Source organism: Tachyglossus aculeatus, chromosome 23, assembly GCF_015852505.1.
Source record: "Tachyglossus aculeatus isolate mTacAcu1 chromosome 23, mTacAcu1.pri, whole genome shotgun sequence".
Classification (NCBI taxonomy): domain Eukaryota; kingdom Metazoa; phylum Chordata; class Mammalia; order Monotremata; family Tachyglossidae; genus Tachyglossus; species Tachyglossus aculeatus.
In genome coordinates, this window is record NC_052088.1 from 22,111,079 (window position 1) to 22,133,524 (window position 22,446).

At 41.9% G+C, this 22,446-nt stretch overlaps 1 long non-coding RNA gene across 1 annotated transcript in view; it reads left to right on the forward strand.

Moving 5' to 3' along the window:
* Positions 1 to 22,446, forward strand: part of LOC119944689 — a 96,970-nt gene that overhangs the window by 69,644 nt on the left and 4,880 nt on the right. Inside the window, exon 2 of the long non-coding RNA XR_005455936.1 lies at positions 20,666 to 20,786. This is a non-coding gene — a long non-coding RNA (uncharacterized LOC119944689). The remainder of the gene's footprint in view (positions 1 to 20,665; positions 20,787 to 22,446) is intronic.

The window sequence follows — 22,446 nt, forward strand, 5'->3', positions numbered from 1 at the left end:
ATTCTCAGGTCTGACCTCTTTCCACTTGGCCAATCTGCTTCCCAATTTAGGCGTCCCTTTGGGTTACACTTCTTGCCTTTAGATTTCAGTGGTCTCATCTCTCTAGCTGTTAATGCCTTCTCCCAGGCTGCTTTTAAGCAAATCAGACATTACCTCTGAGGAGCTAAATACCATCTACTGGAAGGCAAAAATGCTCACACAAAGAGAACGGTCTTTATCTGCCAGCCAGATAATCTCTGAATCTCTGGAGGAGGATGAAGAGGACAATGAGGGAGGCAGAGGAGGGAAAGAAGAGAAAGAAGATGAGAGGAGAAAAGAGGATTAGGAGGAAGACAAGGAATAGGAGGAGGAGGAAAAGAAGGAGGAACAGGTAGAGGAGGAGGTGGAGAAGGAAGAGGAAGAACAGGAAAGGAGGAGAAGAGGAGGAGGTCTGGTCAGGAGGAGATCTTGCTTGGCAGCGTGGCTCAGTGGAAAGAGCCTGGGCTTTGGAGTCAGAGGTCATGGGTTCAAATCCTGACTTCTCACTTGTCAGCTGTGTGACTTTGGGCAAGTCACTGAACTTCTCTGGGCCTCAGTTACCTCATCTGTAAAATGGGGATGAAGACTGTGAGCCCCCCATGGGACAACCTGATCACTTTGTAACCTCCCCAGCGCATAAAACAGTGCTTCGCACATAGTAAGTGGTCAATAAATTCCATTATCTTCTAGACTGTGAGCCCACTGTTGGGTAGGGATTGTCTCTATATGTTGCCAACTTGTACTTCCCAAGCGCTTAGTACAGTACTCTGCACACAGTAACCGCTCAATAAATACGATTGATTGATTGATTGATTGTCAGACTCACATTATGGAACCACATGTGGCTCAGGACCCACGGTAATTACCCCATTTCCAACTCTTACTGGGTGTAACTGGGATGGCAGCCAGCCTATGAAATCAAATACTCTTTAGGAGATTAATTGTGAACTGAGAATGGTGATTCTGGCATATTGTCCAACCTCTCACCTTAGCACGGATGTTTTTATCTTTTTCAATTGTTATTTAGTCCTGCTAAGATCCACTGGGTTGAGAACTGCTTTGGGAAACAGGAAACCATTTTTCTACCCATAACAGTCTAACTGTGAGAAAAACTCAGGTGCACTTTACAAGGCGTTGAACCCTGTCCACCTACCTTCTCCCTTTCTCAGGTGGAGCATGAGCAGCAGAGTCACGAGAGTCTGTGAGTGGCACTGTGCAAGCCACTAGCACTATAAGCAACTTCTCTGCTCAGGTTCATGGTCCTAGATCCAGGGGAATATGGCATAGCCCCATGAAAAGAACACATGAATGAGAATCAGAAGATCAGTGCTCCTGTCCTGGCTTCACCACTTCCCTGCTGTGTGACCTTAGGCAATTCACTTAACCTCTCTGAGCCTCACTTTCCTCATCTGTAAAATGGTGATTGATTACTTGTTGTCTCGCCTTCTTAGACTATGAGCCCCCATGTAGGATAGGAACTACCCTCGTCGTGACTATTTTCTCACCTGTCTACTTATTTTTTGTTGTTGTCTGTTTCCCCCTTCTAGACTGTGAGCCCGTTGTTGGGTATGGACCGTCTCTACATGTTGCCGATTTGTACTTCCCAAGCGCTTAGTACAGTGCTCTGCACACAGTAAGTGCTCAATAAATATGATTGAATGAATGAATAACGGAGAAATCATGTCTCCCAAAAGAGAGAGCCAAAGAAGAAAGAAAATTAAGATAGAGAAATGACATTGGAGAGAATCATGGAAAAGGAACAGAAGATAAGAATGTGGGAAATAAAGTAGGCAAGACAAAATTTTGAAACCGAGAAAGCAGATAGAATGAAGGTGGTAATGCAGAAAGGAAAGAGAAAAATTTTATATGTTGTTATTTTGTATTTATTACATCATGCCACCTTTTGCATGTAAGGAATGCAAAATTTCCAACAGACGGTGTTGGGAAAGAGGGAAAGAAAGAAAAGAGAAAATTAATGTTAGAAAATAAAAATGATGGGGATTAATAGCAAATGGGGAAAACAAGAAAAGGCAAAAGAGACTTTAAAAGACAATTTGGGAAAAATGCACCAAAGAAAATGGTAAACACTAAGGAAAAACAAAGCAAAACATGGTATTGTCAAATTACCCAGAAGTAAATGGAAGGAAGGCAAACCAAAGTTATAAAGGCCAGAATGTGTAAAGGCTTTCGGTAAAAGAAAACAAAGACAAAAGTGGGGAAGGAAAGGTGGGGGTAGGGGAGAGAGATATAACAGCCAAAGGGCGATACAGTAAATTACTGTATTACTTTAACCAGAATATTCCCTGCTCCAGTTTTCATAATCAGCCTGAAAGCACCTCGACACACCCACATTTCCCAGACATCATTTCAAGGCTATCCCTGCCCCAGTCCTAACCTCTCCTACCCTCTTAAAATGTTCAAACCTCTTCTGTATGCAACCATCTCTTGGGAAAAGTTACTGTTACTCAGCACTGCCTAGGTCCGTCCTTCATTAGAATAGTTCCCACAGGCATGTGTCCTAGCTAGTAATACACAGGAATCCCATATGGCACAATCTGGATGGCACAGAGGATAAATCTACATAAAGTAGGAATAATCCAGCGCCTGCACAAAAGCCGAGACACGCACGTAGTGACACTGGCGTCGTGCCCTCTGACCTAGCTCAGAGCTCTTTCCCACCCTTAGCACAAACCCGGGGAAGTGTAACCGTGGGACCCGTAGGTAGCAGCAGTGTATCAGATGATTTTGCCGGGGATGAAAGGAAGCCACAGAAGTAGCCTTCTGCAGAGCACCGATCCAATTTTAAACTGGTATCTTTTCATCTAGAAAGAAAACCTACGTGTGCCTGCAATTAACCCTGTTAAGCATGTGTCTACAATGTCCAGATTGCCGGGCAAATGATGTCGTATGGGCATATAGGGCTGTTAAAAAATATACCGCTCCCTACATCTAAGGATTTGGAGGGCTTCTAATTTTGTTTGGACTTAATCGTTTTAAAGTGAGGCTATCACTTTAGCTAATAATGTAAAATTTTTTGCTGAAAAAATCAGAAAAGAAAACTATTCCGGTCTCGTAGGTGCCCAGTTTTGGAGAAAACAGTGGTGCAAATCAGGTAATTATTCTGAGCATTATAAATTATTAGGAGAGCCTTCAATTGGCTGTGATATATTAACCAGCAGTTCCTACTGAACTATAGATACATAAATAAAAGACCAAGGTGACTCTATTTTGCGACACTATGGCTAAAGATATCCTTAGAAATCCGAACTGAATTCTATTTTTACCTCTGTCGATTTTGGTAAGGTGGTTTGTGCTTTTCGGATGAGAAACAGTTGATATTTTGTCTTTAAATGCACAGCTGGAGAAATCCATTATTGAACACCCAGATCAAAGTGTTAGTTTCTTTTTTTCCTCATATGATCGAAGAGATCTTAAAATGACTAAAATTATCATGAAGTTGAATTGTGACTGTTTATTTCTGAGATCAAAAAAATCTCTGAATAAAATTCTAAGACAACATTTGAAGTGTGTTCTAAAATTTCCCTTTCACAATTCATCTCTTCGGACACAAAATATTTTAGTGAGGCTCAAAATTTGTTTCCAAATTTAAAGCATTCTAAACTTAAATATGTTTTCATTTTTTTCTAAAATTTTCTATTGTTAAAAGGAAAAAGGTAATCTTCCCTCAGATGATATTTACTCCACATCACTCTAAGCTAAAAAAAGAAGCTGTGTTTTCGTCTACAGTCACCATATCCTATATCACTGAGGAGGGAAATATATCCTGATTTGACCACTAATTGCATAACCAATAGTGAGATGAGTGAGGAGGAAAATAGGTTTGGAAGGAGACCGGGAAGGGATGGAGAGAATAAAAAGTAGTGCTAGTCGAAATGATACGGTAAGAGCACATGTATTGATGGCAAAAGCTGCTCCTACCTAATAGCGTATCTAAATATCCAAATTATCCATTCATTCAATCGTATTTATTGAGCGCTTACTGTGTGCAGAGCACTGTACTAAGCGCTTGGGAAGTACAAGTTGGCAGGAAGTTCTGGTCCCCAAATTCCTCTTCACTCTGTTATTCAGACATTGAATGCAGACTAATGTTTGGTAGCGAGAAGGGCTGAGGGAGCTGGCCACTCAGTAGACCATCACTTAGATTTCTGACAATCTGTCCAAGTCTGCATTTTGGAAACTAGGAGTCGGTTGCCTTCTCATTGAAGTTAGATCTAGAAATGCCATGTCAGCTATGTACCCTTTAAGACAAAAAGCAATTTCCCCTAATAACTTTATTCTTGGCCTTCAAAAGGGCATCTTTTCCCTCCTAAATCCCTTAAGCATCTTTCCACAAATCAGTTAGTAATGATTCTGAAACAGAAAGATTCTGAATTACTAGACAGAATACATGTAAGAGCAAAATTCCCTAAGGATTCTTGAAACTTCCGAAAACAGTAGCCTAGCCTAAGACTCAAATCCCATCACCTCAGCAACAGAAACCCTCTGGTGCACAGGTCATTCGACTGCAGCTTTGACAAGAGCATACGCCCCATGGGTGGTCTGACTTTTACATGTGTTTAGATTTGAAAACACTAGTGTTCCTCATCGTTTTCGGATCTGACTTCTTTTCTTGCTTGGGCGAAACAACACGAGGGAGCTCTACTTCCTGCAAAACCAAATGTGGCGAAGCCAATCGCGTATTTTAGAATTCAGATGATTGCAAGACTATCGAGCAACCACTCGGTACTATTTATTCAAACTTCTCAGTATTGTTTCACTCTAAGCATAGTCTTGTTTTGCTGCCCAGAGGTGGAATTTTTAGTGCCCTTCACGATCCACAAGTACATCCAGATGGTTGCTTCTTAATCGGCACAAATACAAACATTCTGACATCAGCATTGGAGGTTAATCTGCAACTGACCGAAAGATGAAAATAACTCTCCACCCCTGCCCCCCCCCCCAAAAAAAAAAGTTGGCTAGATGAACAAGTGAAAGTTATTCTTGAAAAATCTTTTTTTTTTTAGGAGACAGCCTCTATAGTGATAGCCGTCAAATTAGGTTAATTTAATTTAGACCAGACACCAGGTTGTAGTTTCACCTAGCAGGCTAGTCCGATTTTCAAAAGTTATTAAGATATTTTCTTCTTGATTTAGAGAAGCTTTATTTGGAACCACTGTAACCTGAAAGCTAAAGTGCCTTGTTCTCTGATAGATTATTAAAACCCAGCAGGACGCACTCAAAATGAAAGGCCCCTTAGTTCTACAAACTGAGGTGACTGGCTGAGGAGAGAAACCGCATGACTTTTCAAGGGCTCTTTTTGAGATCTGAGCCCTAAGACTGTGGAGAAAGCATGTAACAGTCCCAGTGTTTCAGAAATGAAGCCACCAAATTAAAATGATTGCTTTTGGGGGTAAATTGTTCAGCAAGTATAGGGTTGGGAGCATGCTTTTCTAATTAAATTTATACCCTTACAGAGAACAGAGATAAGCAGGGAAGGAATTAAATGGGTCCATAATATCCCTCCATTAACTGTCTAGGGTTCTCTAAGGTAGATACCTGATTCTCCTTTTTGGTCTCGAGACTCTCCCTTTGTTTCCAAACACACTCTCCCCCATGACCTCCCGCTCTAATTTTCTATTTGTAGCTCATTCTGCTTCTCATTGCTTTTCCTAGGCTTTCCCTCTCTCTCTTTGTCTCGTTAGTGTCTCGGTTTCACTCATGCTCACTTCCATCTCTTTCCTCTATCTCCTCTATTCCTCTGCCCCGCCGCTTGCTCTCAACCATGACCTTGCCCCCGTTTCCTTCAGAGCAGAGCTTCTTTCTGACCCTGACACTTGTTCCTACTACAGTCTCATACCAAAGCTGCTTGCCAAAGGACTTCCTGGCAGGCTATTGTGAGGATTTAGGGCAGCCTCGGCGTGGCTAGAGTAAGGCCCTTTATTTCCCGAGCCTTCCACGAGGTGGAATCTGCGAGAGAATTTTGAACTCAAGAGTTTGGTCCCGTTTCCAAATGGCCTGACTGTTTTCTCCTCCTCCTTATTCATTCATTCAATCAGTCATATTTATTGAGCGCTTACTGTGTGCAGAGCACTGTACTAAGCGCTTGGGAAGTACAAGTTGGCAACATACAGAGACGGTCCCTACCCAGCAACGGGCTCACAGTCCAGCCTGCTGCTGGAGAATGAAATCCTATGCAAATATCTCCCAGGCTGCAGGCTCCACGAAATCCCCTCTCCCCTCTGCACAATTAGCACACGACGACATTTCCGGCAAATCTTATTTTAGAAATTGAAGAGGGGAAGTTGTTTTTGTTTTTTTAAAAAAAATTAACGGTGATGATTAGCACTTAATTTTGTCTAAATCATTTGCAAGGGAAATCTATGTTGCTTGCTTGTTAGCTGAATGTATTGCATGATAATGTCTGCTGTACGTTATGTGGTATACCGAGTTGCTAGGCTACCCGGAGCATCAGGAATTCAGAGAACAATGTACTTATATCTTTTTCAATTTTGAAAAATAAAATAGGTATTGACATAAAATACAGTGTGGCACTGAAGTAATTTTGTAGTGGAGAGATCAGAGGAAGGGGGCCTTTCATCTCAGTGACAGCAGTTTACTTCTCGTTGTGACTTACTGAGGGCAGTGGCAGGACAACACGACAGGACGTCAGTCTCTCGCAGAATACTTGCAGCCCCGTACCCCAGCAACTGTTTCGCGAATCAGGCTCCCCAAAGCCATCCAGCAGCTGCCATTCTGAGCCATGTCAACTGGTCCTGCAGAAACCCATGACAGTTCCAATGATGTATGGGCCTGCCAGGGAACAACCAAGCCTTTCATGTTAAAAACAAATATGACAGGTTGAGCTAAGGACCTCAGCCTGCTGGCTCTCTGCTTAGATGTTCTTTAAAAAAAAATATGATTATTATTATCACCTTCCCACTTCTAGATAATGTCAATGTTACAGTCAGGCATTGTGCCAGCCGAGTGATGCCACTGGGATATAAATTGGTGGGATTAATAATGGACCTTCACCTCGGCACAGCATGGGAGGATGTCCCTTTGATGGCCTCCTCGAGATGGGAAGGTAGAATCCTGGCATGTTCTCCACTTCCTAAACCTTCCCCTTAACTATGGAGGAAAAACGTGAAGAGCAGTAGTCCTTATGAGAAGATTCCCAGAGAAGGGGTCATAGCATACTACAGTATTATTTCGGCCTAGGATACAGTTATGATGAGAATCCTGACGTTCGAGTGGAGGAGGATGATGATGCGGTCATGAAATCATGCAAGTATTTGCACAGTTCCCTGTTAAGTAAACTGATCCCAATTCCAGGTTATGGACCTCACCATGCTTCTAATGGGTATAGTGCCACCAAAATTCCAGAGACTTGAAGAATTATCCCAGCACTATGTCTACTAGAGTGTATGCAATGGAAAAAAAAGAACCCATATTAAGAAATTATTAAAGATGAACAGCTTTATACCCTTAATTATCAACAGTCATTTTTCTCCCACCTGTCCCTTGGAAGCATGATGGTAAATCAGCTGGCACCAAAGCATCAATGACTCTGAGTTTCCTTTTTAACTAGGGAGTTCCATTCATAAGTGTTATTTGTTGAGTGCTTTTTAAGTGCTGGGGGCAATTCACAAGATAATCGGGTCCCATGCGGGGCTCACAGTCTAAGAAGGAGGAAGAATAGGTATTGAATCCCCATTTTGCTGATGAGGGAATTGAGGCACAGAGAAGTTAAGTAACTTTCCCAAAGTCACACAGGAGGTAAGCAGTAGAGGTAAGATTAAAACAGACTTGTGCTCTTTCCATTAGGCCACGATACTTCATTAGCCCCCCAAAATTTTCTGAAAAGGGATTATAATTACAAATTTATTAAAATAACACATTTATGCCTTATCGACATAGAACTTCTTATCCAAAGACTTTAGTGCAATTTATGGTTACTTTTTTTTAATGGTACTCATTAAACATTCACTATAAGCCAAGCACTGTACTAAGGGGTGGCGTTTATAGTCTAGGTAGGAGGGAGGAGGATTTAATCCCCATTCTACAGATGAGGTAACTGAGGCACAGCAAAGTGACTTGCCCAAGGTCAAACAGCAGAACTGGGATTAGAATCTAGGTCCTCTAACTTCAAGACCCATGCTCTTTCCACTATGCCATGTTGATTATCTGTTTGGGAATACTGTGACAGTCTGTTTTTTAATACAGCAGGAGGAAGAAAAGTCAAGTATTTTGTCCATGTCATGTGATAGAGTAACATAACAACTCATGAATTGAATTATGGAATTCTTTTTCTCCACTACATTTTACCAGTAAACTATATTCTGACATTCTTCACTTATTTATCTTCTATGGACAAAATATATTTTCTACATTTGCCAACACTTCTAGAATCAGAACCTAAAAAAATATAATTCATTCATTCAACCGTATTTATTGAGCGCTTGTTGTGTGCAGAGCACTGTACTAAGCGCTTGGGAAGTATAAGTTGGCAACATATAGAGACGGTCCCTACCCAATAGAGGGCTCATGAAGAAGAGTAAAGCCTCTGAGAGTTAAAATTTTTGGCAGCCAGAAGACCTGAATTTGAGTTTGAGTTCTGTTACCAGTCCACTGTGAAACCATAGACAAGTCACTTAACCTCTCTGTACTTCAGTTTCCCTGACCATAAAATTGGGATAATAATAATATCTATTTTATTGTTGTGAGGGCAAGAATGAAACAAGTAATGTGGGAATAAAAGCACTATACAAAAATCGAGGTGTTAATAGTCCTATTAACTGAGGAGGGCAAATTTGGATCCTATTACTTCATATACATGCTATAAATTACTTGTGTTCAAACTGGTAAGTCACATTTATTAAACCGGATGCTACTGACCATCTTTTGGGGCATCTTGGATACTTCTAATTAATAGTGGGGAAATTGTTAAATAATAATAATACTATGGTACTTGTTTAGCAATTACCATTTGCCAAGCGCTGTATTAAGAACTGGAGTAGACAGAGGAAAATTAAGTTGGACACAGTCACTGTTATACCTGAGGCTCGCAGTTTAAGTAGAAGGGACAACAGGCATTGGCTCCCCATTGTACAGATGTGGAAACTGAGGCACCGAGAAGCAAAGGTCAAGTCACACAGCAAAGAAGGGGCGGAGCTATGGCTTCTGACTCCAAGTCTCATGACCTTTCCACTAGGCCACGCTGCTTCCTAAATGGACCATGAGATTAAAAAAAGGAATAAATGCCTGGTAAATATATGAGGAACAAATCAACCAATAAGTTATATTTATTGAGTGCCTACTGTGTGCAGAGCACTGTACTAAGCACTTGGCAGAGTAAGAAAAGATGCAAAAGAAACAATCCAAATCCTTTTAGAAAATGATTAGACTCTTCAGTGTAAAACCCCTACTGTGTCCTACCTTTATGTGTTGTCAGTGACCAGACTTTTTTTGTCCACACCCCACAGAGATGAAATCTCACCTTCATTTTTGAACACAAAGGCCAGTTATTTGTAGCTATATCCTTTTTAAACTTTTTAAAAGCTACAAATATACACACATATGTCTTCCCCATCCCCCTAGCCCTACCTCCTTCCTCTCCCCACAGCACCCGTATATATGTTTGTACAGATTTATTACTCTATTTATTTTACTTGTGTTATATTTACTATTCTATTTTTTTGGTAATGTTGTGCATTTAGCTTTAATTCTGTTTATTCTGATGAATTGACACCTGTCCACATGCTTTGTTGTCTGTCTCCCCTTTCTAGACTGTGAGCCCGTTGTTGGGTAGGGACCGTCTCTATATGTCGCTAACTTGTACTTCCCAAGTGCTTAGTACAGTGCTCTGCACACAGTAAGCGCTCAATAAATACGATTTAATGAATGAATATGTATATATGTATGTAGCTTTATCCTTTACAAAATTCTTGCATTTAAACATGGCCTTTTGGCTCTTTAAAATGCTGTTGTTTTGCTTTATTTTCATATTGTAATTGATTGTTTAAAATCTTGGGCAGTTTGTACTTCTTTGGTGTTTTACTAAGAATGGGTGGAAGTTAATAAAAATATAGATTCAACAGTTTATAGCTATAATTTTGTACACTGCTATCAAAATCACTGAGGGTCTAAGGTTTGCCAAGAATGTTTGAGGTCGGAGGGAAACAATAGAAAACCATGCAGAGAAGCAGTGTGGTCTAGTGGAAAGAGCACAGGTCTGAGAGTCAGGAGAGTTTCCTGCTGCGTGACCTTGGACAAGTCACTTATTCTCTGTGCCTCAGTTTCCTCATATGTAAAATGGGGATTCAATGCCTGTTATCCCTTCTATTTAGACTGTGAGCCCCATGTAGGACAGGGACTGTGTCATTTAATCAATCAATCAATCAATCGCATTTATTGAGAGCTTACTGTGTGCACAGCACTGTACTCATTCATTCATTCATTCATTCATTCAGTCATATTTATTGAGTGCTTACTGTATGCAGAGCACTGTACTAAGCGCTTGGGAAGTACAAATTGGCAATGTATAGAGATGGTCCCTACCCAACAACGAGCTTACAGTCTAGAAGACTGTCCAATCTGTATGTACCGTATCTACTCCAGCACTTAGTAAAGCACTTGGCACACTAGTAAGAACTTAAAAAATACTACAATTATTATTATTTCTCACCTTCAAGAATTTTATAGTCTAACATGTCGGTGAGACGGTAATCCGTTATCGAAATACATAATGGTTATAGATCTAAATAATCATTTAAAGCGAATAAATAAATCCGATGATGGCATATCCTGTCAAGGACGACGATCGATCCTCAGTCCTGAGCCTTCAGGACCGAGGATGTGAGCAGAGGAATTGATTTTAGTGCTAGTGGTGTGAGCAACGCCACTTGCACTCTCTTGTCCCTGTCAGTCATATTATGGAATATAGAGTGCAAACTAAACAGTAGGGAGGTAGAGGTGTGGCAAACTGGGAAATGCACGCAAAGGTTTGTCACACGCAGGGCCCCTTTGGAGCCGAAGTGACCGCAGTGGCTGCTTTGGTCGCCACCGCAATTCTTGCTTCCCATGTCAAGCCGTCTATGTTTCCGTGGATTCCAGCTGGGTTCTAGCCACCTCACAGTACACCCTAGGTGGTTCTCTGGCCAGAAATCTTCACCACTGATGGGGTTAAACCCTGTGGGCATTTCCCTTCTTGCTGAGCAGAGACTAGAATCTAGGTCTCTTATTTTCCAGAGCCTTGTTCTTCCCACTGGCCAACAACATCATCATCATCAATAGTATTTATTGAGTGCTTACTATGTGCAGAGCACTGTACTAAGTGCTTGGGAAGTACAAATTGGCAACATATACAGTCCCTGCCCAATAGTGGGCTCACAGTCTAAAAGGGGGAGACAGAGAACAAAACCAAACGTACTAACAAAATAAAATAAATAGAATAGATATGTACAAGTAAAATAAATAAATAAATAGAGTAATAAATATGTACAAACATATATACATATATACAGGTGCTGTGGGGAAGGGAAGGCGGTAAGATGGGGGGGATGGAGAGGGGTACGAGGGGGAGAGGAAGGAAGGGGCTCAGTCTGGGAAGGCCTCCTGGAGGAGGTGAGCTCTCAGCAGGGCCTTGAGAGCTAGAGAGCTAGCTTGGCGGATGGGCAGAGGGAGGGCAACAGGGCTCAAATAAATAAACTCAGCTCATTGTGGGCAGGGAAGGGTTTACTAACTCTGTTATAGTGTACTCTCCCAAGTGCTTAGTACAATGTTCAGCACACAACGTGAGCCCCATGTGGGACAAGGACTGTGGCCCACTTGATTGACTTGTCTCTACTACAATGCTTAGAACAGCACTTGACACATAGTAAGCCCTTAACAAATACCATAAAAATGTATTTTAAAAGTCTTAATAATAATAATGGCATTTATTAAGTGCTTACTCTGTGCAAAGTACTGTTCTAAGTGCTGGGGGGGTCACAAGGTGATCAGGTTGTCCCACGGGGGGCTCACAGTCTTAATCTCCATTTTACAGATGAGGCAACTGAGGCCCAGAGAAGTTAAGTGACTTGCCCAGAGTCACACAGCTGACAATCGGCAGAGCCAGGATTTGAACCCATGACCTCTGACTCCAAAGCTCATGCTCTTTCCACTGAGCCATGCTGCTATCCTATCTTCTCCATGTCCCCAAACCTGACAGCTGGAGGTCCTGTTCTCCCTGCCAGTGTGCGGCAGAGCTGACCGGGATGAAAAGGGAATTTCTCCCTTCCACACACACTTCACGATCTCACTCAAGGCCAGAGGGAGAAATGAAGCAGACAGAGCCCCTCTCTTCAAGGTGGAAGAGGGTAGCTAACTCTAAATCTTCCAAACACCCAACAACATATACCCAGAAACACACAGGTACCCCAGTATTTACTTGGGGACACAGGCACATCTAAGAGAAGCAGCAGGGCTCAGTGGAAAGAGCCCGGGCTTCGGAGTCAGAGATCATGGGTTCAAATCCCAGCTCCACCAATTGTCAGCTGTGTGACTTGGGTAAGTCACTTAACTTCTCTGTGCCTCAGTTACCTCATCTGTAAAATGGGGATTAAGACTGTGAGCCCCATGTGGGACAACCTGATCACCTTGTAACCTCCCCAGTACTCAGAACAGTGCAGTAAACACTTAATGAATGCCATCACTATTATTAATATTATTAAGGACCCCCAAGGCCTTTTATCCCATGCTTTTCCCATATCCAGAAACGTCCTGCCATCGATGGGTGGGTGGGCAGGCCCCACCATCAGGATAAAGAATTAAAGTGAAACTGGTCCCAAGAGTCATATTTTCCATTTCAATTCCAGCTCTTATTTTCTTGAGGCCCTCCTCTCAGTACTACATTAGTTCATTGAGATCCCAGGCCCAAAGGCTTTAGTTAATTTTCATATCCATCCAAGACACCAAGCTGCTTAGGGGTTCAGCCCCATCCAAGAAAGAATCCCACAATTCAAGCACACCTTCTTTTTCCCCCTGCCCCTTTTTTAAAATGATATTTTTCCCCCTGCCCCTTTTAGACTGTGAGCCCACTGTTGTGTAGGGACTGTCTCTATATGTTGCCAATTTGTACTTCCCAAGCGCTTAGTACAGTGCTCTGCACATAGTAAGCGCTCAATAAATACGATTGATGATGATTTGTTAAGTGCTTACTATGTACAAGGCACTGTTCTAAGCACTGAGGTAGATAAGTGCTAATCAGGTTGGGCACAGTCCATGTCCCACATGAGGCTCACAGTCTTAATTCCATTTAACAGATGAAGGAACTGAGTCACAGAGAAGCTAAGTGACTTGGCCAAGGTCACACTGCAGACAAGTGGCAGAGCTGGGATTAGAACCCAGGTGCTCTAACTCCCAAGCCCGTGTTCTTTCCTCTAGGCCACGCTGCCTCTCTAAGCGACTGGTCAGCCACTCCTATGGCTGTCATTTATGGTTTATAATATGTGGTGCACTTACAACTCCATGACACGTTTACTCATTTTTTCCGCTTTTCTAAGGCCATCTAGCTGAACTGGGCCACTGACTTATTTTGTTACACTGTAGGTCACCATGACCCTTTGAAACTGAATTGATTAGAGGAGGGAACAACCATGCAATTGTCACCCCATTACTCCTAGCCTTTGAAATACTATGATACGAAAGTTCAGAGATGCAAAAGAAGACTGCTGGGGAAGGATGGTTGCTTTCCTAGGTCTGACAAGGATAATTTGGGAGGCCTATGGTTGCAGGGAATAAGCTTTCAATAGGAAGCATTTAGGAGTATGTACGTTATTGACAGAGAATTTTATATCTGGTTAGAATAGAAAGATCTGTAAGTTTAAAAACTAGCCGGATGCAGGTAAGCAGGGTGTTGGTTTGCTTTTTGTTGTTTTTTATCTATAGGAAGGCAGAAGCAGAATCCCTGTACCTCAGGAAATGGGGGAAGTGAAAAATAGACACTGTATGTTTGATGAATGTTAAATAACAACTGGAAGAGAAAATGGTGCCAGAGGTGATGGTGGAAATCGCCCTCCACCGTGCTGTTTACTAAAATCTCTCCAATTTTTATCTTCAGGATCAGTTAATATTGAAGAATATCAAATCAAGAGGGCAACAGTGAAGGAGTGTCAGGTGAGGAGAAAGGTCTGAGATAGTAGACAGGGGCAGAGAATTGCAGCGGTCACACTGGAGGAAGCACAGTGGTCAGTGAAGGTGGCAGAAGAGGTTCCAGATGGAGTCTGCTAAGAGGAGCATGTTGGGAAGACTAAAGAGTTGAGGATAAACTCAGATCTCTGCCACTCCTACCCAAATTATAATAATTGCACTCTTTATTAACCCCAATAAGTGCCAAGCACCAGGCTAAGTACTGGGGTAGATAAAAGATAGTCATATCAGATAATCAGTTCCTGCCCTCCTACATGGGGCTCAAATCTAAGACTAGGTATCTTATTCCCATTTTACAGATGCAGTTTGGCTACAAACTAGTGAGTTTCTGATCACCAACATCTGGTTATCAATGCAGTTGATCTTCACCTTCCCTCAACTGGCAGCAAGGCTTAGATTTGGAAGTCAGCAGTTGTGGGATCTTTTTTGAAATTGAAACAAAAGGGCTATGGTTGATAAGGCGATATGAGAAAGTTATTGTAACAGGAGTGAGGGTGAGCAAAAAGGGAGAGAAAGAAAGGTTTAGCTAGATTCAGAGGCTTTGGGGTAGATAATTTTTCTTGATATCAATCTAGTTTTCAGAGGGTGCATGATTATCTGACGTTGAGAAAAGCAAAACAAATTGTAACCTTGCCATTAACCTTAACTCATCTCTTTAACCCACACATTCAGCCTGTTACAAAATCCGTCAGTTCTAACTTCACAACATCTCTAGAAACTGCCTTTTCCTCTCCAGCACTGCTACCTGTCTACATTTTGACACCTGTCTAACATGTTTTGTTTTGTTGTCTGTCTCCCCCTTCTAGACTGTGAGCCCGTTGACTGGGTAGGGACCATCTCTATATGTTGCCCACTTGTACCTCCCAAGTGCTTAGTACAGTGCTCTGCACACAGTGTTAAAAAAATACGATTGAATGAATGAATGAATGAATGTGCACAAATTGAACTATTTGGTTTTATTTGGTCAGTTTTGGTCTTCCGATTATAAATGCATGGGATTCTGGGCCCCAGTGCCTTCTGGATTCATGGGCCTGAGCTGTTTCCCTTTTAAATATTGAGCTGTGTTGGAGGTGATCCAAAAAAGTGCCATTTCTGTTAAAGCAAAACTGCTGGAAGGTGCTTATTACAACCCAGTCACTTTCATTACATCTGGCTTAAGTATCGCTCTTCAAGACTACTCAGAGGGAAGTTTTGCTCGGAAAGTCAGAAGTACATTTAAGGTCTTTTCTTTTTGACAATGAAGTGATTGAAACATTTGTTTTTAAAATTCTCTTTTACCTTGTGATTTCTCCACATGTATGCAGATTCATTTGTAAGAGGGGAATGTAGCATGAAGTATGGTGAATTTTGGGCCCTAGCACTTAGCAAGATGGCCACTGATGGCTTCATTGATACCAGCTACACAGGCGCAGATGACATTTTATATTAATAATAATAATGACGGCATTTGTTAAGCGCTTACTATGTTCAAAGCACTGTTATAAACGCTGGGGAGGTTACAAGGTGATCAGGTTGTCCCACGGGAGGCTCACAGTTTGAATCCCCATTTTACATATGAGGTAACTGAGGCACAGAGAAGTTAAGTGACTTGCCCAAAGTCACACAGCTGAGAGTTGGCGGAGCCGGGATTTGAACCCGTGACCTCTGACTCCAAAGCCCGGGCTCTGTCCACTGAGCCACTTCTCCTTTTATGTGTTATGATGGGCATATAGGCTAAAAGAGTGACATCAACAACCCCAAATTGAGGAAGTCCAACCTCGTGAAATTGATGCTATTTATTGAGTGCTTACTTTGTGCAGAATGCTCTACTAAGTGCTTAGGAGAGTACAGTGAAACTAGAGCATTTCTCTAGGGGGGGACAACTAGGCTCCCCACAATTTCCCCAAGTTCCTCCAGAGTCTTTGCATAACATTCTCATTTCCCTTGTAAACATGGGTGCCACTTCTGAGCCACGGAACTCAGCAGCCTGACCTGAGACCAAGGGAAACTGGGACCTTAAAATAAAGCTTTCTTTTGTTTTGTTTTTATGGTGTTTGTTAAGCACTTATTGTGCAGCCCACACTGTTCTAAGTGTTGTAGTAGCCACGGGTTTTTTTTCAGGTTGTCCCAGTCCCTGTCCCAAATGGGGTTCACAGTCTAAGTAGGAGGAAGTAGAATTTAATCCTAATTTTACACTTGAAGAAACTGAGGTACAGAGAAGTTAAGTGACTTGCAGAAAGTCACACAGCAAGCAATTGGCAGAGCCAGGATTAGAACCAGGTCCTCTGTATGCTACTCTAAACTATGGGACAGAAAGGCTCCCAATGCTGTATGTACCAGACCGAGGATGGTCCAGAGGAAAACCAGACTATCTAGTATAGAACCAGATTCATTGGCATCCCTAGCTCTTTCACATAATAATAATAATAATAATGATGGTATTTGCTAAGCACTTACTATGTGCAAAGCACTGTTCTAAGCACTGGGGGGGTATACAAGGTGATCAGGTTGTACCAAGTGGGGCTCACAGTCTTAATCCCCATTTTACAGATGAGGGAACTGAGGCACAGAGAAGTGACTGACAATTGGTGAAGCCGGGATTTGAACCCATGACCTCTGACTCCCAAGCCTGAGCCACGCTGCTGGTCATCACCCATTTCTTGGAAGTATTGTAAGTACAAAACCCCCCTAGATTATAAGATCCTTGAGAGCAAAGTTCATGTCTCCTAACTCTATTGTACTTTCCCAAGTGCTTAGTATAGTGATCTGCACAGGTGCTCAATAAACATTCCAGATAGAATATTTTTATCCTAATTGTAGCTGAGAATTCAAGCTGAGCCACAGGACCAAAAAACACTACTTTGTTAAAGAGAAGGAGGAGATGAAACCCAGGAACAGAAGGTCAGTAAAAAATAACCCTTTTCACAGGAAAATCAAAACAAAGAGTTTCTTTTACCGGGGGAAAAAAAAAGAACTTGAAGTCGAGGATGTTGGGCCTTCTGAAACAATGTCCCCCTAAGGATAATTGGAAAACCATTCATATAGAAGTGATAAAAATGGCGGGTACCCCTTGGAATGCTGCTCTGGGCACTTTGCGTTTGATTTAATTGCACTCCAATGATTTCCCAGTAATTGCTTACTCTCATGGGACAACCAAAAACTAACCTCTTCGGAGCATTTGAAGCTCAGCTCCCTACGTAGATATATATGTAATTCAGTGGGAAAGGTGACAGTATAAAGTTATTCAAAGATTCCCGTGGTTTTCTAATCCCTTTTCTAGTCAGGGTAGCAGCACACTGTTGCAACCTCCGAGAGGTGTAAATCTGAGCCCAAGTGAGATAGCCTTGCAATCATACCAGATTCTGTAAAAGACTGAAAATCCAGGAAAAGTGGGGAAGAGCTTACGTTTGAAGACAGAATACACAGCTGGGTATCTTACAGTAAATTTTTGCTAGGTTTTTAAAAGTAATTAAAGATGATAATAGGGCTTAGAACATTGCTCGGCACATAGTAAGCGCTTAACAAATACCATCATTATTATATAATTGATCTGTGGGTTAATAGATGGCCTCAGAGAGTTAGGTAGGGATTGTCTCTGTTGCCAAAGTGTACTTCCCAAGTGCTTAGTACAGTGCTTTGCACAAAGTAAGCGCTCAATAACTAAGATTGAATGAATGAATGAATGAATGAATGAACGAATGAATGAATGAATGAACGAATGAATGAGACTACAAAACTGTAATCCGAGGGGTTCCTTTAATGCCATAAACATTGAAAGTGCAGGCGAGCAGTTTGTGAATAGCCACACCATTCAGCGAATAATTTCAGCTCTGACTTTAGGTTAAGGTAATCTACAGTTATAGCATTAGTGTATTGCTTTTTACTGACTTACATTTAATAACTTTCTTAAATGACAACAAAAATACTATATAAAAGAAAGCATTTTACTGAAAGGATTATTCCAGCGTCCGAGGCAGCATGGTCCAGTGGATAGAGCATGAGACTGGGAGTCAGAAGGACCTGGGTTCTAATCCTGGCTCCACCACTTGTCTGCTGTGTGACCTTGGGCAAGTCCCTTAACTTCTCTGGGCTGCAGGTATCCCATCTATAAAATGAGGGACATGGATTGTATTCAATCCATGATTAGCTTGTACCTACCCCAGCACTTAGTACAGTTCCTGGTGCATAGAAAGCGCTGAACAAATACAACTTCTTTTAAAAAGTGACTGTGTATTCTCTTTTTAAGTACATTTCTTGCAAATGGAAAATGTAATAAAGCAAGCCCTTTGAGCATTAATCATGATTTCTGGAACTGGTATGAGTAAGGCTTTTCTTCAAGAAGCTCAAAAACTGAGCACTATCTAAACCTAGTAAGAACAAGCTTATTATGCCAGTTACACAGATGGGAAAACATACAAAGTGTTATGTCCACAGTCACTCAGCTATGATAGGTCAAACTAGAAACTAGATTTTCAGAATCCTGGATTCTGCCAGTCTAGTGTTCCCCCATAAATGAATCACTAAGACCCCAATTACTAATGGTTAATTGTGTCACAGAAATGTGTTCAAACCCATATTGCTTACTCATGCAGAACTCCCAAGAGTGTAGCCACCCTGAAAGGTTCTGAAAATATGTAAAGGGCTACGTGAATATAATTTTCCCCCAAGATTTTTGCTGTCCTGCTCACATTTACCCCAAAAAAAACCCTTTCCATGCATACCTATTAAGCCCTCTTAAACTGTGCATCACTAGAATCAAAAGAGACAAGCTATGTCTATGGCCAAGCATTGTTAGATTTTTCCCACAGACATAATGCCCATGTAATCCTACCTCAACAATTTTAAAATCACAAGTAATTCATTCTTCAAAAATCATAGAGGTGTTACCTTTGTTCTAACGCAACGACAGAACATTCCTCTGAAATACCACGCGTTATGCTAAATAATAAATCGACCTCTTCTTTCCTAGAGCTGAGTCCAGAAAATTTATGAGGCAAGAAAAATGTTATAAATGGCAAACCCAGCGTGCATGTCAATGTTGCAATCTAGCCACAAATGACTATTGTGCAAATTTGCTAATTAAACCACAACAGACAGCTCCAGGGGTATAGGGAGAGGTCTGTAGGAGAGAAGAGGGAGTCTGACTCCAGTAGGTAAGTGCTGAGCAAACAGAATACATATATGCACACACATACATATAAAACAAAGGACAGGATGGATACAATCATGCAAACATACACAGTCAATCGTATTTATTGAGTGCTTACTGCATGCAGAGCACTTTACTAAGCACTTGGGAGAGTACAATATGACAATATAACACACACACACACATATACATGTACACATTGCTCTTGGTTTTCAAAGATGATGCTACTGTTGGGGAGACCCTAAACCACATGTGTGCGTATCACTGGGAAAAAAAAAAACAATTTGGGACTGACAAATCTTTCCACATTATGAGCATGTAAAGTTAGTTTGCTTGCTGCACCAGTCCTTGGTTACTTGCAGGGCCATTTCGGAACCCCTGCTGTCATCCATCCTCCTTCTCACATGTCCCACCCAAGTAACTGTGCTCTGATGAGTTTTGCCTCATTGCTGATAAAAATGGCCAACTCAAGGTTCTCATTGTTGGCAATCTTATCCTGCCTTTTGATACTGAGAATAGTGAACCTTTAAGTGGATGGGCCTTCTTTGGTAGGTCTAAGACTCATGACCATATAGAACAACGCTCCAGCTTTACAAGGTTTCGGTTTGGTACGGAGTTTGGCATTTAGTCCTGAGGTTGCCAAGCTCAATGGGAAATATCCCAAATTTCACAAAAGCAAGATTGATCCAGCTCCTCTAACGTCTGCTTAGTCACTGTGGTCCAATCTCATCTATCTCGCCACCGACCCCTTTCCCACATCCTCCCCCTAACTTGGAACTTCCTCCTCCTCTAAATGTGCCAGACCTCCACTCTCCCCTCCTTGAAATCATCATCTTCTCCAAGAGACCCAAGAGACCCCTCCCCGCCTTCCCGATTAGACCCTCTTTTCCCCAGTTCCTTCTCCCATCTGTGTCATCTATGCACTTGGATCCGTGACCTTTGGGCATTTGATATTTGCCTGCCTCCCAAGCCCACAGTACTTATGTTCAAAGCTGTAAATTATTTACTATAAATTACTTATTTATTCATATTAATTGCTGTCTCCCCCTCTAGACTGTAAGTTTGTTATGGGCAGGGAATTCCACCATATTGTAGCCTCCCAAACACTTAGTACAGTGCTCTGCACATAGTAGCGCTCAATAAATAGCATCGATTGATTGACTGACCTGGATTCTCTTTCCTAATTCTTGGTCTATCTGCGCATCATTAGATTTGGTCACAAGTATCTGATCTTTTTATTCATGAAGAGAGAGAATTCTCCCCTTTTCGGCCTTCCACACTTCTCTTTCTTTTCTTTTTCTCCACTCCCTTCTCTCTCTTCTCTCCATGCAGGGGTATATTTAACCCACCACATGAAGAGGAGGATTGAAGTCATTATCTACAGGACTTTTTGAAGAAAGAAAATGAAACTGAGGCTGCTACTGACAGGACAGTCTTAGAAAACAGGACAAAGGTGAATAGTCACTGACAAGTATTAGATTTGACTGGAGCTGTGTCTTGATTTCCTGCCCCGGGTAGGGCAATGAGACAACATTAGTGATACTTGAAAATCCATAAGGATCTTTGAAGTTCAGGGTCAGCCTCCAACAATTTAAAATCTCTATTAGCAACTGCAAAGAAGTCATTAACTCTGTAGGTAAAACTCACCTGGAAGCTTCTGTGAATGGGAATTGAAAAATAATAGAGAAAACTAAAAATTTGGGCAGGGATTTTAAATGAGATTTCCTAAAATAGTGCACACTAATTCACCTGAGACAAAATTGACTAAACTAGAGCTATTCTAGCAAAAAGGACCTCTCAACAACCTGCCCATCCTCTTTAGCTGGTGACCCCTCTGAGGGCCAGGGACCAGGTTTTATTCATTCTCCCTTGCACCCTTCCCCAGTGCTTAGTTCACTGTTGTGCACCTAGCAAGCACTGAATTAATCTCACTCGATAAGCAAGTGAATGAAAGAAGGATGTGTTGAGGAGGATGTGATTAAAGATTTCCTTGGTTAGAAATAAGTGAGCAGATCTTTGTCCTCTCCAACTAGCCACCAGGGTATTTCCTAAAGCCTCCTGATTTTGCCTACAGGTACACATCTAAGATCTCACTAGTTTCTGCCATGGAATGAAAAAAGAGTAAAAATCTGAGGACTATCAGCAAAAGAAGTCATGGTAACTGGGGACCTTTGTTATTATCTCTTCGGCGTAATAGGGCCCAATGAGTCGATGTCTTTCAACATGTGCCATTCCCGAGCTTCTCCTTGAAACTACCGGTTGTGCCCGCCTAGGTGGGAAGGCATTGTTTCCACTGATGAAAGAATAGACACGGTCAAACAGATGCCAGTTTCCTCAATTGTGTTTGACTCACTGGTGCAGGCAGATTCTATAAATAGCAAGGTTCTGAGGCCCAATCACTTAACCCTGATGATGCTGTATTAATCAGCACCTAATCAACAAAGAAGGACTGAATACAAGTAGCAAACCTATGCGAGACTAAGGCATCCAAACTGCTACCACATTAATCCAAGCACTTATCCTATCCTGCCTTGATTACTCTATCAGCCTCATTATTGACCTTCCTGCCTCCTTTCTCTCCTGGCTCCAGTCCGTTCTTCACTCTGCTGCACACAGCCTTTTTCTACAAAAATCTTCAGTCCGTATTTCCCCACTCCTCAAGAACCTCCAGTGATTGCCCATCGAACTCTTCATTAAACGGAAACTCCTTACCTTGGCTTTAAAGCACTCAAACCCCTTGTCCCCTCCTAGCACACCTCACTACTCTCCTACTAGTGAGAGTAGTGGAAAGAGCCCGGGCTTTGGAGTCATGGGTTCAAATCCCGGCTCTGCCAATTGTCAGCTGTGTGACTTTGGGCAAGTCACTTAACTTCTCTGTGCCTCAGTTCCCTTCTCTGTAAAATGGGGATTAAGACTATGAGCCCCACATGGGACAACCTGATCACCTTGTATCCCCCCAGTGCTTAGAACAGTGCTTTGCACATAGTAAGCGCTTAACAAGTACCATCATCATTATTATTATTACTACAACCCAGCACACACATCGCTCCTCTAATACCAATCTACCACTCACCTCCATCTCATCAATCTCTCTGCTGACCTTTCACCCACGT